This window comes from Pezoporus occidentalis, unplaced genomic scaffold (genome assembly GCF_034315485.1).
Source record: "Pezoporus occidentalis ecotype Australia unplaced genomic scaffold, CSIRO_AGI_Poc_V1 ctg28, whole genome shotgun sequence".
NCBI classification, from domain to species: Eukaryota; Metazoa; Chordata; class Aves; order Psittaciformes; family Psittacidae; genus Pezoporus; species Pezoporus occidentalis.
The window spans coordinates 3,002,601-3,018,597 of record NW_026914718.1 but is presented as its reverse complement, the minus strand read 5'-3'; the positions used below and the strand labels follow the sequence as shown (position 1 = coordinate 3,018,597).

Here is a 15,997-nt window from a genome sequence, read left to right as displayed (position 1 = left end):
AGTTTGTATTCCAGCATGTTAAATATGTTAGAGAGAAGTCTTTCATTTTTAAATGTTTAATTCCTAATTTGAATAAATGCCAACTGTCATGACTCTTCTCAGTGTAGCCATTTAAGGAGTAAAATGAAAAGAGCATATGCTTGAGTCACTTCAAGTCACTCTCTTCAAAATCTGCATGCATCTGCAAAGTTGCAATCTCCAGTTAGTGAGACCCAGTATGTGATTAATAGATATAGTAAAGGATGTAGTAAGTATGTACTAATTTAGTTACTTAAACTTGTCATGGATATCATAACTCTCTTATGAGTGGAAATACATGTCTCTTTCTGGTGCTATGCAAGCCTTTTAGAATTTATTTTCCATTTTAGTAGCTGCTGTGTTAAAAGACTGGTTTGGGTTTAGTTTTGGTTTTGTTCCCACATAGGTTTTATGATGCCCTTTATGAAGTGTGGGACTTCTGGCAGGGATTCCTGTATGTTCTGTATGAGTACACAGTTTCAGCTGCTTTTTTAGGTGGAAGGAAATCTGGATACAGAAAGTTTTTGCCCATGATCAGAAAATGCTGATATAAGTAAATAGAAGGCAGTAAGAAAAGGCTATTCACTTGTTGCTGAAACAGTGACCATAGCAGAGTTCCCTACTGAAAAACATGTGAAAACCACTCTTGAAAGTTGGGGCTGGGGGAGGGAAAATGTTATTTTTGGTGTTTGTTTCTTTTTTTGCAAACTTTAATCAGAACAAGGAATTTCTCCTCAGTTTCTCATATAGAATAAAGAACTACTGATTAGTCTTATTTTGTGACTAATAATGCCATGAAATCTCACCTGAGCATCATCGATATACAAAATTTTATGCTGAAGAAAATACAGCTGCACGTGTCATGGTGCTTTTTATTTTCCCAGCCAGTAGCTATGTTTAAAATACAAGGACCTATCGGAATTTCTACATGCTCCATGCAGAAGTGAATTTAAATCATAAAGTCATAGAAAGGTTTGAGTTGGAAAGGACCTTAAGATCATCTAGTTCCAAAACCCTGCCATGGCAGGTACACCTCATATCAGAGGCTCTGTTCAACCTGGCCTTGAACACTGCCGGGGTATTTGCTTCATAGCAGTAAGCTCTTAAGTCCTGTCTTTCTTTGGTAAGAGTCAAATACTCACAAAGACAGAAACTTATCAGTGACCATTTAATCTCAAGGACTGATTCTACTGGCCTAATTCTGTAAGAACAACTAATGGAAAGAAACTCTGGTTTTAGATGTGTTTCATTAATGTAGAAACACCTAGCATTGCTTCTCCATTCCTAGTTTCTAAAATAATCTTAAAAATAGCAGTTTGAAGAGACAGTTGATCTACAGTCCTTAGGAAATCTAAAAATAGCCACCTGTACTAAAAATGCTGGTAACTTTGCTTGTAAATCTTTTAGATTACTTATTATTTACAGATATGATTTTTTTTCCCCTGACACTTATGTACTGCACAAATCAACCTGGTATATACAAATCAAAAGTTATTCAATTAACATAAAAATAGCAGATGTCACATGAAATGTCATTGAATGTCAGGCCTGGACTGAGCAAATAAATTGCCTCATCAGTTTAATTAACAAAACAGGTAACCAAGTCAAATGAATGTACTTCAAATTCTATTAGAGCTATTTGGGATGGGATTGTCCTGCTGAATTTTAATTGAAAATTCACTTTGCAGGACATGGACAAACATTATTTTGCTTGGATGCTCAGTACTGGAGAGACAGGCAATAAAACCTTCTGAGCATCTTAGCATATGGGATAAGCTTTGGAGCTTTGGTTCTGGAGTCTATGAAGCGTTATTTTATTATTAAATTTATAATTAAGAAATTGAAAAGGTTTTTAAAAATTGTAGATCTAAATTCTTAAGAGATCTCTATGATTTTGAGTTTTCTAATAATTATTGTGAGCAGAAGACTGGTCTCCACTGTGCTGAGCATTGTACAGACAGAGTACACTGTCTTTTTCTACACCACTAATGGTGGTGAAGAAAAAGACTGTTATTCTTCATTTTGAAGCGCAGAGAACTCAAGTGACTTGGCTGGTTAACAGCAGTTAGGAGCTATGTGGCAGAACATCTTAATCTCAGTGATTTAACTTCATAATGATATTTCTGCTTTTCATTTTCCTCTTGCTCTTCATGTGAGTAACACAGAATAAGTTCATATTGTTAGAGAGCTTTAATTAGAATAGCTTGGTGGTTTTGTTTTCTGAACATTCTTCTTTGAGTGATGGCCAAATGGGAAGCAGAATGATTAAGTGGAGGTTAAGAAGAGGATCACAAACGCTAAAGTGTTTTTTGGAGTAATGTATGGATATTGTCATCCACAGAAAGACCAGCAGAAACAGAGACCAGGATTCCTGCTAGAAATGGAAAGTGTTCCCCCTTAGCAAATGTAGAATGTACTTGATATAGAGAAGTGAATTTATGTAGCATTGTAGGATATCTCTGTTAATCTGCCTGAATAAGCTAAACAGAAAGGAATTGCAGTAGGACGCCCTAAATACTTGCAAAACAGGAAAAACTGATCAAAAGATCTCCAAGTCAATGTTGTCTGCCAGCATTCCACATTGTATTTTAAATGCAAGCTCAGTTGATCAACCTCCCTATATAGTATTTGTCTTTTGCAAAGGTGTAGCTCAAATCCTTAAAGCTTAATACAGTTATCTTCTTACCTGTAGAAGTGGGTTCAGTATTCCCTTTGCTTGTTTGTTCACTTGACAGTTGTCTCTGAGAAATGGAAGTATGTTTTCAAGCATTTCATGTAAGCAGTTCACATTTAACATCTCTATCGGAGGAAAAAGGGACTTAATCCCTTGAGGTGTTACTGCTAGTTCACTACTTCCGTAGTTATTGCTAAACCAAATTATTTTCTGCTAAAAAGTTGTTTGGACAATCAAACTGACATATGCGTCTGTACATTTACACAAGTCAATCAAGAGAAGGTTGCAACAGCAGAGAAAAAGAGATCCACTGACTACTATGGCAACCAAAGAGTCTCTCAGTTACCTGGTATCCTGGAATACTTTTAAAACCCGAACCCCACCCCCTTCATATTTGAACTGTTTTATTTGATTTTTAGCCCTCCTTCTGTTTGGTAATATCTGAGTAGTATAGAACTAATTAAAGCTCTGATACTGATGTATTTTTTAGTCATAATTTGTGGCCTTTTGGCATACATCAGAATTAACAGAAGATCTCACTATAAACAATCATTCTCTGAATTAATTTCTTGTTTGAAAAAGAACAACTTTGGCTGGGTTGTTAAGCAGAGGAAAAATAAATGAGTTGGATGAAAATATAAACATATGTTGCTGCAAACTCCCAGCCAATGATATTTAAATCCTATTTAAATTAGGCAAAATTTCCCATAAGAGTAAAGAAGGAGAAAGAAGCAAGCAGAATGGGTAAACACGAAAATGTCAGATGAAGTTCTTTATAGCTGCTGTTTACAGTGGCATGTGATTGCCTTCTGCACTGCGTGGCAGTGGCTGTGTAATTACGCTGCGTGAACAGAGAGCTCTAATTGCGGCAGATGAAGTTGATTATTTATGTGCCTCTGTGCTGAAGACATTGGGTTTGTCCATGCTTCCAGCACAAAGGTGTGTACAAACCCAGTAGCTTTGGAAAGGTGGTGTGGCATGCTCCTGAGTTAGTTCAGCAGAGGAGTACATGCATTTAAAGCTAGTGGTAATGGAACAGTGCCTCCTCACTGTTCTGTAAATTTATTGCTGGACTAGCTCCCTGTGAGACATTTACTCATCTTGGGTTTGGTCCATGAGTCACATGAGGGATAAAAATAGAGCAGTTCAAGCAAGGTAACTGACATGCAGAGTTTCCCTGCTCAAATACTGTTTGGCATGAATGTGCCAAAATCAGAAGAAATAACCTTGGAAGCCAGCTAAAGCTAGGAAACCTGTGCTGATAGAGATAATGAAATTTTCATTGACACATGACATAGATGTGCAGACTTCAGTCTGTCTGCAACTACTTACATAGGGGTCACTGTGTATTACAGCTCAGTGGATGAAAAATGCATGGAAGACAGGTAGGATAGGACAAGTATTACGGGATGTTGTCAGCCATAGTCCCTGAGAACAGGAGAAAGGAAAGAAAAAAGAAGATGAGAAATCTTAAGACTTGACAGGCTGAAGGTTTTTGCTTTGAAAGGAATTATTAGATGAGACATTGCTTCTATTGACTGTTGTGCCAAACAGTTTTTGTAATTTTCCAATCATCTTGTTTCTTTGATGTTTTTCTAGCACAAACTGTGCTTAAGTTAGTCTCTTCGAGAGTGCTTGGCTTATAATGGGGGAATGATATGCACTTTCATAAACTGCCGTATTAAAGGTAGGAAGTCTTGTTGAGTATGATTCTTTTCATAGAAGAAGAAATCTCTTTTGGGGCTCTTTCTGTAATAATCCTGGTGTCCTTGGAAGAAGATTGTTATTTCAGTTGAGCTTCTGGGCTTATACGTTTTAAGTTATTTAACAAAGAACCATATCTGTAGCTGGGAGCAATTTCTCCTAATATGCCTTTCTTTTCAAAATACTTAAATGTAGGTTATTGTTTCCCTCTGTAGATATTTTCTTAAGATTGTTCCTAAATTTAAACTCCTGAGAATTTAACAGAAATGGATTCCAACTCACATGCTTATATACACAGCCATATGTTGCAGAGATTAAAATGCATTTGCAACTAAGCTATAGGAAGGCTGTAAGCATATGTAATTTCTCTGGTTGCATATTCCTCACATGGATAGCATTAAAGTATGCTTTATAAACTTCATATAATTTTTCCTAATTCATTAGGAAGAGGCAGGTCAGAGTTGCTTGTGGTTTTCAGTACCAACACTGGTGACACCTATTAAGTAGCAACCACAGAGCTGTAAAACAGGGAGCATTTACCTACGTACTTCTTGTTTTATGTATGAATATACCTCTGCGAAAGGTATTTAAGTGAGTTGAATATATTTAAATAAAGTGATTCCCTTACTTAAATAAAACCAGATGAAATAAATATACTGTTTACTAGCTAGAATATGCAAGTTGGGGAGTTGGTTATTACTATATCTGCATTTCTGAATAATTGTATATGTTGAATTTGAAAATTATTTGTGTTACAAATAGCTGGATATTTTAAGCTGGCAAAGTCATTGCTGCACCTCCACCTGTCCACTAAGTGGTTGTTTAAATAAGATGCTTTGTTTATGGGAGCTTGCCTGTGATTATGGTGTCACATTACCCACTGCTTCTTGTGTATTTTACCTTCATGTAGTTTAAAGAAAGAAAAAGTGTACATGTTTGTACTGAAACAGTTTTGTCATGGACTGTCTGAGTTTAGGGCCTTTTATGTGTCACCAGATGACTTGTATTAAAAGTACCTAAATAGCTAGAAAACAATGGTATAGACTTAGCCAGATGAGATTTGACCCTTGTTCCTTATTGTGACAACCCAAATCAGTCTAAATGGAGGAGGCTTGATAGTGTAGGAAAGCTGTGATAAGAAGGGGGCTCAGGAGATGTCTAGTCAAACCCCTGCTTAAAGGAGGGACTGGTCTGAGATCACACATGGTGGCTTGGGGCTTTAGCCAGCTAAACTTCAAAGGACGGAGCCTGCACATACTCTGGGCAAGCTGTTCCCATGCTCGAAATAGTCTCTTATCTATTCTGAACCTCTCTTATAGAAATTAATGCCTCCCATGCCCTACCCTGTCCCACTGTGTAGAGCCTGATTTTGTTTCAATGACCTCCTAGCTGGAGCTGACTCCTCCTCAGGCTGAACCAGGCCTGGTCCCTCAGGTTCTTCTCACAGGGTATGTGTTCAGCCTCATAGACCCTGTACTGTTGCAAATAACCTATATTCTAGGAGGGAGCAGCATGGGGTGGAGCAAAGTTGAGGTGCAGACCCAGATACTCCATGTGTTTTCCAGGTGTCATAGAACCAAAAAGTGGAAGTGTTGAGATGGTAGGGAAAGTATTTTGAGTGCTCTTTATTTGATGGCATGTTGGAGAGGGGAATGAGAAGTTTGAACAGCTGAATAGGAATACGTGTTTAAGACAATATCACCTGTGCCACATTATACCATGCAGCTCTCTGCTTTGGAACAATGATGACATTAATGCTTTTCTCCTTTTGTACATGATCCAGAGAACATAAAAGTATTAGCAAAATCAGTGACATGATTGCCTAGATGTGATTGCCTAGGTCTAGTGGAGGGTCTGAATACTGTACTGTATTAGGAGAGTGCTTCCAAGGATTTAAGTGTATTTTGTAACCAGTCTTTCTGTATGTCTTTCCTTATAACTGTAGGCATTGGCTCCAAAATTGATAATTATTTCCATTTGTAAATGCTCTTTCCAAATGAATAAAAACAGTTGTCTCCTTTCTCAGCCCACTTACTGAGCCAAGTACATGATACTCTGAATCAATAGGTAAGATTCCCTTTCTCCCCTACTAGATATGAATTTCCTGTTGCTTCTCACTTTGCCTTGTATTTTAGTCTCTCTTTATTTTCAAAATGGTGATTAATCGATCTACAGCTTTTAATATTCAAAGCTGCATGACTTTTTCTCATTATGCAATCAGTAAAATTAATGAACGACAGCTCTGCACCACCAGGAGGTCTAGCTGAATAGCAAAGGGACTATAGAAACAGGTTATTTTTGGGTCACTGTCAGGATGGATTTAATTTTATTGCAGAGAATATTTCTTCTAGTATAGAAAAATGTTTAGTGAATATTCTTGTGTTAATGAAAACTGTTAAATTTATGCTACTTCATATTTGGCATCACTTCAAAACATCACTGCTGCACTTTGTTAATTTACTTTTGAATTCATTTCTGTGCATAATGGCAAGAAGGAAGAAATGTGAGAAACCCCAGGTCTTGGAAGAGTGAAACTGATGGCTCTAAGAAACAGCAAATCAGTTTGGATTAGGCTCTGGATCCAGTTATTTAGTGAAAATACTTCATTTGTCTCCCATGGGATTAACAGCAAGCCCTAAATCAAGATACACAGTTCAGTTTCATCCATCTTTAGCTGAATCAGGGCTGATTCCCAAGTGGATGGAAATGATAATTTTCCTTTGCATGTCTCTGTAGAAGCTTCCAAGTAAGGTCTGCAGTTATGAGAAATGAATATGAATGGTGCTTGCATGCCCACATACACAGTTCACAGTGCGTGACCCTAGATGTATAAAGTAGAAATTCTGTATTGAGCACAGCTGAGATGAACCTTATGTAGTGTAATGATTATTTTGCCTTCTGGCATGTGACAGGGTAACACCCTGCATGTGTTGAAGCCGTTACTCAATACAGATGTACATATAGGAAGGGTGATGTGATATAAGATGGCAACTTCAGGTGGAAACCAAACTGATTATCAGATTTATCAGAGCCTGCATGGCGTCTGATGAGTTTGCTGCTCTGACTATGGGTTAGGTTAACATAGTTTCTGATGATAACAGTGGTATAATGGTAACATCAGAAACATGGTCTAAGAGGTAGGGCAGAATTCAGGTTACATTGGGAACATTCCGGTGTAATATAAGGCACCCTGTAATGTTGAAGAGGAGATACTTAGGATAGTCTGGGAGGAAATGTGAAGTCTCAAGGAACTGCTGAGAAATCACTATGTTTGCAGTGCTGTCTGGGGGAGTTAGCTGATTAAAAACAGGAGAACATGACTATCCTTGGAGCTCTGCCATATCCCAAAGGAAAACTAACAAAGTAACAAAGTGGACCTTTTTAATGGGATGAGAATGTACTTCCTCTGCACAGAAGTAGATGTCCTGGCTGGTGAAACAAAAATTAATTAGACACTATGTACAACTCTAAACAAAATGAAATGCTACTAGGAGATTTAAGATTATTTACGCTGGAAGAGATTACGTTGAAAGTTCATTGCATGGGAGGGATATGTTGGATGCCATAGCAGTGTGGGAATGATTTTAAAGAGTGAGAATGACTAGAAGAGACAGGAAATAAAGAGATGATTGTACAAAAATGGAAAAGAATAATATTCCTGCAGTCATGTACTTTGTGGTCAGTAAAATGAATTTTTAAATGCACTTATGACTAGGAACCAAACCCAGGCAGATATTTGAAGCCCGGTAATACTAATCTGTGAGGAAAAGCATCAACCATTTTGTATCTTGAGGTTAAAGCATACCGAACCTCAGAGTCCTTAGAAGCGTTCTCATCTTGCTTTGATGTTGGACTTTTCCTTACAAAATAGCATATCATCAGACAGAAGCAAGGAGCCATGATGGCTTCTGTTTTGTAAGTTCCATTTGAAACACAATGCTCTTTCTCTCTATATATGTATTTTGAGATCACATATTCTATTAGGTCTTACTAATATTTTACACAAATATCTCTCTTTATATATATATATATATATATATATATAAAAGAGCCACTTTAAAATGTGAATTTTAACATTTTCTTGATGAAAAGTATCATAACAAATTTTGGACAACAGTGACTGACACCTTTCCCTTATCTTGTCTTCAGTGCAAGCTGCTGTAAGATTTTAACATACTGTTTTTTTTTCCCTGTTGCAAACTGATCTTTGTGGAAGAAAAAAAATGCTTAAATCTACAGCTTGATCCAGTGTAAAACTGGGTGATTCAAATTCAGTGCTCCTTTCTGGGGAAGGAGAATATCTTGATCGCCTTATGTAGCTATTCTGTTGCTCCTAAATGTAAAACTAAAAGTCTAGACCACAACACAGAACGTTTTCTTCTTGGAAGAGAAGGGATTGTGTGTCCTCCTATTCAACCAGAAAACCTCATAGCCTGGTGGCTTAACATGTTTCTTGATTTAACAATCTGTTTAACTTTTTGAGTGAGTGATCTAGATCTTCTGTTTCACTTTCAGCATCATTGTAAAGTAAGACTGAGCTTAGCTCTGAGTTTTGAAGCAATTGATCTATTTACCTCCACTTTGCCAAGGTTAGAGGACTTTTGTCCCTTTGACTCAGGGCTGTGGAGACTGGGTGGATAGAGTCATAGGGGCAGGATCTCCCCATAACCTACTCTATGGTTGGGCCCAGAGACCAGGCTAGTAGACTGGCGGCTCCTTCCTCAGGCAAAGGGTGTTTTACATCCAGTAATGGCACATGAGCAAGTTTTTGGGACTGCTGTTTGAAGAGTGTTACCGGACATTAGATTTTAGATTCCACCTAAAAAGTCAAATAATTACATGCACAGAAGGCTGAATGCCATCCTGAACTTGTAGGTGCAACCATTTATTGGATCCGAGCGCTTGTATTCAGTTGTGCACTGTGCAAATTGTCAGTCACTTTCGAGACAGTAAACATGAAAGTAAAACAAACTACAGAAACTTCTGTCACTCTGTAGGACAAAATGTCCCTTTTTATCTCTCCTGCTCAGAAATGCTAGTGGTAGCAGATACTGAGGGAGTGGTATTTTCTCCAGTCCTTCTGCTTCTTTAGCAGACTATATAAAATCAGAACCATTTTGCTGTACAGAAAATTGGAACTGTTTTTCAAGGTTTCATATGATCTTTTAAATGGGAAAAAAAAAACCCAAATTCATTGTTCTTGGCCTTTCACTTACTTTTGAAATATCTCTAGAAAAAAATGAAAGGCACGGTTTGTAACTTCAGAAGTTGCTTCATTTTGTCACCCTTATTATAAAATGAAGAACTCCTTCTATAGTGTCCTGTACAGAGCACAGTCAATAAATGAATTGTTTACAGAAGAGAAGTACACAACCTGAGGTTATAAGAGAGGTTAATTTAATTAATCAGTGAGAGAGGAAAATACTGAAGTATTAAGCATAAATTCCTGTATCTGCCACCTCAACAGTGAAGTTTTAATTTATTTGTAGACCCAACTTGCACAATTCCATGTATTGTGGCTTTTTCTCAGACAGAATATGTATCTTTCTGCAGAGAATATATGTTCTTTAGTAAATAAATCTTACAAATTATATATTTTCATTTAAAGGAAAAAAAAAACAACAAAATAATCTATTGTGAGTATTTATGATTTCCATATGGTTCCTGTTATTTTTTTCATACAAGACAGCAGAGTTAGGAGAAGTTACAGGTTTTGTCAGTCTGACTTTCAGAGGTCCTTGGAGTGAATGACTTCTGCAATACAGAAACAGAAAATGGAAAAAGAGGTTGTGGTATAACGTAGGTGAGGACAAACTCTTCCAGGCAAGTTGTATTCCGTGGAGTAGTGCTAAGAAGGAAGATGACTGTTGATGTTACAAATATACAGTTATGCAGGACTGTTCCTGATCTGTGCCAAACTATTCCAGCAGAGGCAATTTTCCGTCTTTCTATAGCATATGCTTATGTTACCAGGTATATAGTGTCTTACCTGTACAAATGTAGTAAGAGTTGCCAATGCAGTGTGGAAGTGAGCTACATCACAGACAGGACTTGTTAGAAAATCAATGTAGGATTAATGGTCTGGAAATGGGTACAATGTATTGGATTGCACAGGAATGGATTTACCATAACTGCAGTGTTTGAGGTCTCATTTGAAAGCTTCCAAAATTCAGAGGAGTTTTGATCAAACGTCCTTGTTTGGGCATCTGTGTAATAAAGACTCTGCCTTAGGATTTCCTTAGGAACCTGGCTGATGGTGTTGAGGCAATAGTCTAAGTTTCAAACTGCCATCTGTCAGCCCAAAGAAGTGAAGAGCAGTCTCTTCTTAATGAATAGAACAGGAGGCAATAATTATGGGTCTGAAAATACCCAAGGGGGAGATTATTTGGGATCTGTAAGGAGCTTTAACTTCTGGATACTATTTGATCACTGTGATGCTACATTTTTGACAACAAAGCTGAGGTTGTGTTTGAGGGAGCACAGTTCTGTATAGACCTAATGCATGCATGACAGTGCTCATAGTTAATGCAAGTAAATGAAAATATTACTTTATTTTAAAAGTATGCAAAACTGTGACTTCCAGTAATTGAGGTAGAGAGGAGGAATGTGTTCCATTCACAACGTAAAAGCTGAAGTTAAGAGTGTTCATTAGCTGTCATGTCCTACTGGGTTGGTGTAGGTAACGTGCAATATGCGTGTTGTAACGGGCAGAGCAGGCTAGTGTTTACTGGTTGCAGCATCTCTGAACCCCCCGGGGATATGTGCAGTGACTGACCATTAGAAAATACCATTTTACAGAAGACACAAACACTCCTTTCCTGCAGAACCTGACGTGCTTCTCCTACCTCAAGCATTCAGACGTGTTTTGGAAAACTGGGGGGGGGGGGGGGGGGGGGGCAAAGAAGCAGAGGAAGAATAAGAAAAATCAGGATGATCTTGTCAAACTATGCAAGGAAGACAGTGCAGGAGAATTTGCTTATACTGATGTGTGGAAAGGTTCAGCTAAAATCGGATTAAAATCAGGGTATTATCAGGGAAAATATCACACAGTACATGACTGACAGAATGCAAGGGACCTGTTAATCTGACAGTTGATCTACTCACTTAATATTTTTGTATCTTGCTCCTGAATGTTTTAAGTACTCATGGCATGGAAAGTAATGTGCAGACCTGTCTTGTAAGACATTTTTTGCCAAGATGATTTTTCCAAAGGGTGTTTGGCTGTTTTGAATTGTGACATCTGTGAAGGTAGCAGGTGGTCTCACACCGGTTGGAGTGAAGAGGTCTGTGTCATAAAATCAATGACTGTAGATTACTGCTAGTAAGAAAAACTTGTTAGAAATTGTGGCGAGAGGTCTGCACTTCAAAGATGTATGAAGGCCGAGCTATTTTCTTAACCCCCTGAGTGTTTGTTTTTCATAATGCAGTAATGAGCATTAAAAAGCCTGCAATTTACCAGTGGATCACTTGGTGAATACCATTTTAAAAAGCTCAGCTTCACAAAGTGACAGAAGTTCTTTTACACATTGCTTAAAAGCAAGAGGGGACTTCAGGGGCGGATACAGTTTGGTCAAACTGACTGCACAAGACTGCTGTTTGCTTGCTAGAATGCTTTCCTGGTCAGCTTTGAGCAGCTGAGGTGGTAGTTTTTAGAGGAAACCATAAATCCATCCATCTTTCAAGGTTTGCTTCACTACAGATTAGCCCTAGCAGCTACCAGCTAGCCTATCTTGTCTACAGGCTAGTGGCATCGTGTAGGTATAGAGGTGTCCTTTAAAGAGGATTTGTAGAAAGTGTGAGTTTGTTTTCTGTATGAGTTTCCTGCAAGGATCAAAGCTGAAGGTGAGGTTCAATGATCCCAGCAGCAAGGTCATGAAATGCTTTCAAATATTTATATATTCTGGTTTGGAAAATGAATTCCATGTAGAAATATCTGTGAGCTTTTCTTCAGAATATTTCTGAAGACTCTACTAAAGTTTTTTGGAAATGTGTATCTTCTTTCTGTGAGAAGTCTACAAAATTTAGCACTTTTTGTCAGAGGAGAGAGCAGACGATTTTGAGCAGGGGCTGTTGAATCTCTCAGTGCTATGAGGAACTCCTACTGATGTGAAACTATGCAAAATGCAAGTTTAATAGACAAAGAAAGGTACAATACAAATCCAAATTTATGCAGGCTAGGATAGATTATGTTATGAATTTCAGTAATGATAATGATGGGGTTGCAACCTCAATGTGAGGAAATCCTCAAACTCTTAAATACAGTCAACTGCACTGGGAAGGGGAAATAAGGAGGGAGTTTTAGAAGAAAGATCCTCTACCCTCCTTCTATTTCATATTCTTTATCCTTCTACTTCCAGACACTGGAGGAAGTAGGCTTGATGTATCTGGTCTGTCCCAGTTAAGCAGTTTAACAGTAAATTGAATTTTCTGTTATGGTGTGTATCCAGGTCTATTTTTATCTAAGCATCCTTGTGACGCTGTGTCTCCCATGATGCAGTGCAACCCCCCTGCCCCCTTCATCCCAAAGCAGGATATATGTATAACAGATGTAGGCTCATCGGGAACTTACTGTAAGGTAAAAAAGGGGAGGTAAGGCTTCTGTAAGGCAGCATACATTGAAATAAGCAGCTTTGAGTTGAACTGATTTGAGTGCTTTGTTTTAACAGATAAAAGATAAGCAGCTCTTTAAAAATACTTTGTTTACAAATGCATAAATACACAGTGTTTCATCGTTTTGGTGTTTGTTAACGTATGTTGTACTGTATTAGTAAACTAGAGTTGAAACTTGATTACTTTGTGGGATCTCATCGCATTTTTTATGTTGATGGACAGTTAAGAATTTAGGGTTAGTTAGACTTTGCTCACCTGGTTTGGAACTTTCAAAGTAAATCCATTAAATACATCCATGGGTTCTTAAATTGGCAAGGAGTTTTTTCATAGAGGGGCCCCAGACTGTGGGTTTACACTTCATAGGTTTGATGCCTTATTTTTCCAAAAGTTAATTCCCAGAAGTTCTGTGTTATTCATGGGAATACTGCAGTGTCTCAGGACCTCAGTTTACTGTTTGTAAACTGTGTGTGTAAAGTGTGGCAAGAGTTTCTCAAGCTGGAGGCTGTAAAATCCCATATACTCTGGTTTCCTAGTTTTGGCTGTATCCAAGCTCTGTTATTCATGATGACAGCTGATAATTCAACGTTCATTATATGCCATTAGTTGATTAGCAGAGATATCTCTTCTGTTGACAGAGAGTCGGAGTTCCTTGGATAAGTCCCCCTGACACAAGATTTTCCCAGACATTTGCATGAACAAATGTGATTCCATTTTCCATTAAAAAAATGAATACTAATTTTGGCTGCAGTTCAGTTTTTTAGCAGCCATGTGGACATTGCTTTCCTATCTCTAGGCCAGCTGTAATAACAGCTAAGAGGAGGTTTTGGTTTGTGCTCAATTTTAGCATGCATCATCAAGGCCATTATAGGGAGGTTGTTTCTCCTTCTGCCATCAAGAATCTGAACAATGATATAACCAATGACTAATACAAGAGGACAATTACTAGTTTCATCAGCTGTCAATTGAAGCCATATGGTCTAGACACTAGAGAGGTGCTAAGCGATGCACTAGTAATTCAGATTCCAATGAAACCTCTTTTATGGTATAACCTTCATGCAGGGGAATTATACTTGTTTTGCAATTAATCAACACATTCATTTGTGTGGGGGTGAATGACTTTTCTGGGGAAGAGATTAATGTATCAAGTTTTTCTCTCTCAGGAATTAACCAAACTTGAAATATTATTCTTTTTTATAGTGTGTATAATATTTCTGAATCTGCCTACTTAGTATTATAGAACTTGAGAGTATAAGTAAGGAAGAAAACTATAAACAAATGTTAGTTATATTAGACATCTGAGTTACCTGCTGCCTTTGAAGACAGGAAGATACATGGTTTGAATGCTTCCGTATTTTTCTGGCCTGGTGGTAAAGTACTTGATATTTATTCAGGGTAATAAAGATCCACAAGGCCTTGAAATACAGTCATTTGAGAATAGCAACTGCTGGAGAGAAAAGAGAAGCAGTGGTTAAAGGCAGAGTTCTCATTGGCATAAGCAGCACTGGAGGAGATTTTTCATTTACTCTGTTAGTTCAGAATGGCACTTAGCAACAAACCCAACTGTGTCTCAACTGCTTTTGTACCCCTCTAATGGGAAGTTTTCTATGTGAACGTTTAAGTTATGCTTGTTCCCTGTATAGTGCCTTAATGCAGATTTTTAATGCAGTGGTAAAGAATTCAGTCTAGGTTAGTGTTGGTTTGTTCTATTTGTGTTTTCAGCGTGCATTTACCTGTGACAAGGTGTACGTACTCATATAGGTGGTGTGTGGGTTAGGGTAAAACAGGATGAGTTCTTACTGTAGCAGCCCAAACCAAAGGGGAGCCTGAGGTGCTCAAAGAAAAGCTTTTCCTCTGTGTGTAGTAGAAAAATGGTGCTGACATCCCCACCTTGCCTTATTTAAGATTTCCGTGCAGCAGATGATTTCTCTTTCCAGTAAAGCTTCCTATCAGCTCCTTTAAACATGGAAAAATAAATCCTCTTTACATAGTAAGGCAGAGTATATCCTAACCTCTCCCTTGGTGGAGAGCTGACAATCCTGTTGTTCTGTACTTGTTGACTACTTATCAGTCTCCTCCTTTCCAAGTTGTATCTATAGGGCAGCAACATTACCAGAGTTTGGCAGCTTAGCCTGCTGATGAATGTGCCTTTGGGGAAGATAGTGTGATTGCTGAGCCTGGGAAAGGCTCTGAGTGTGTCTGTGGGAGTTATGAGAAGGGAAATTAGTGAACAGGAAAACTAAGCGCCTTAATGTAACTTTAATGTATTGCATAGTTTCTCTGTGTAAATGCCTGGCCATCTTTTCTGTGTAGTGAATGCATAATTGTGAGTTTGGCATTTCAATCATTTTCCCCTCAAGGAAGCCCTAAAGGTTAAAAGCTTGAGGGGGATGGAAAATGTTTTTATTTGCTCTGATCTATTACTTAATGGTGTTTAAAGTGATACCACCCCACCAATATTAAGTATCATGAAAATTAAATTTAGTATGGGATTTTTTACCATGTGTTCAGGAGATGTAAATAACAAGTTCAGTGCTGCCAACATTAAGTGTATTATCCTGTAGGGGTAAATCTTTGAACCATGAAAGAAAAAAAAAGGTTTAATCGGGTGCATAAAGTTACCTACATTTATGTTAAACAAGAGGAGTTCCACCAAGAAGTCTGGGAAAATGAAGGGATTCAGTTTATTTAATGTCATATTCATCAAAGTGTTTTCTGAAATACAAGGTGGCAGAAATTCCTCTCTAGTGTAAATCTGTTGATTTTAGAAAGGAGAGTGGGTAAAGGAAATGGTAAATTCAGCATGTTTTTTCATACTCCAGTGTGTTGTTGACTCATTTCTCAGTTAATAAAACTGGAGAGAGAGAGAATTTGCTTGATTGGCTGCAAACTGTTCTGATCCCTGTCTGATTACAGCCACAGTAATTATGTACCTTGACCGTCCAGGGGGTTTCAGTCTAGGGACAGCAGATAACATCTCAAGCTTGTGTCAGG

General features: G+C 37.9%; 1 long non-coding RNA gene across 1 annotated transcript in view; it reads left to right on the top strand.

The window, feature by feature from the left end:
* LOC134167182 (uncharacterized) overlaps nucleotides 1–1,993 on the top strand; it is a 43,637-nt gene extending 41,644 nt beyond the window's left edge. The window contains exon 3 of the long non-coding RNA XR_009966128.1: nucleotides 1,939–1,993. This is a non-coding gene — a long non-coding RNA (uncharacterized LOC134167182). The remainder of the gene's footprint in view (nucleotides 1–1,938) is intronic.
* Nucleotides 1,994–15,997: the final 14,004 nt, after the last annotated feature.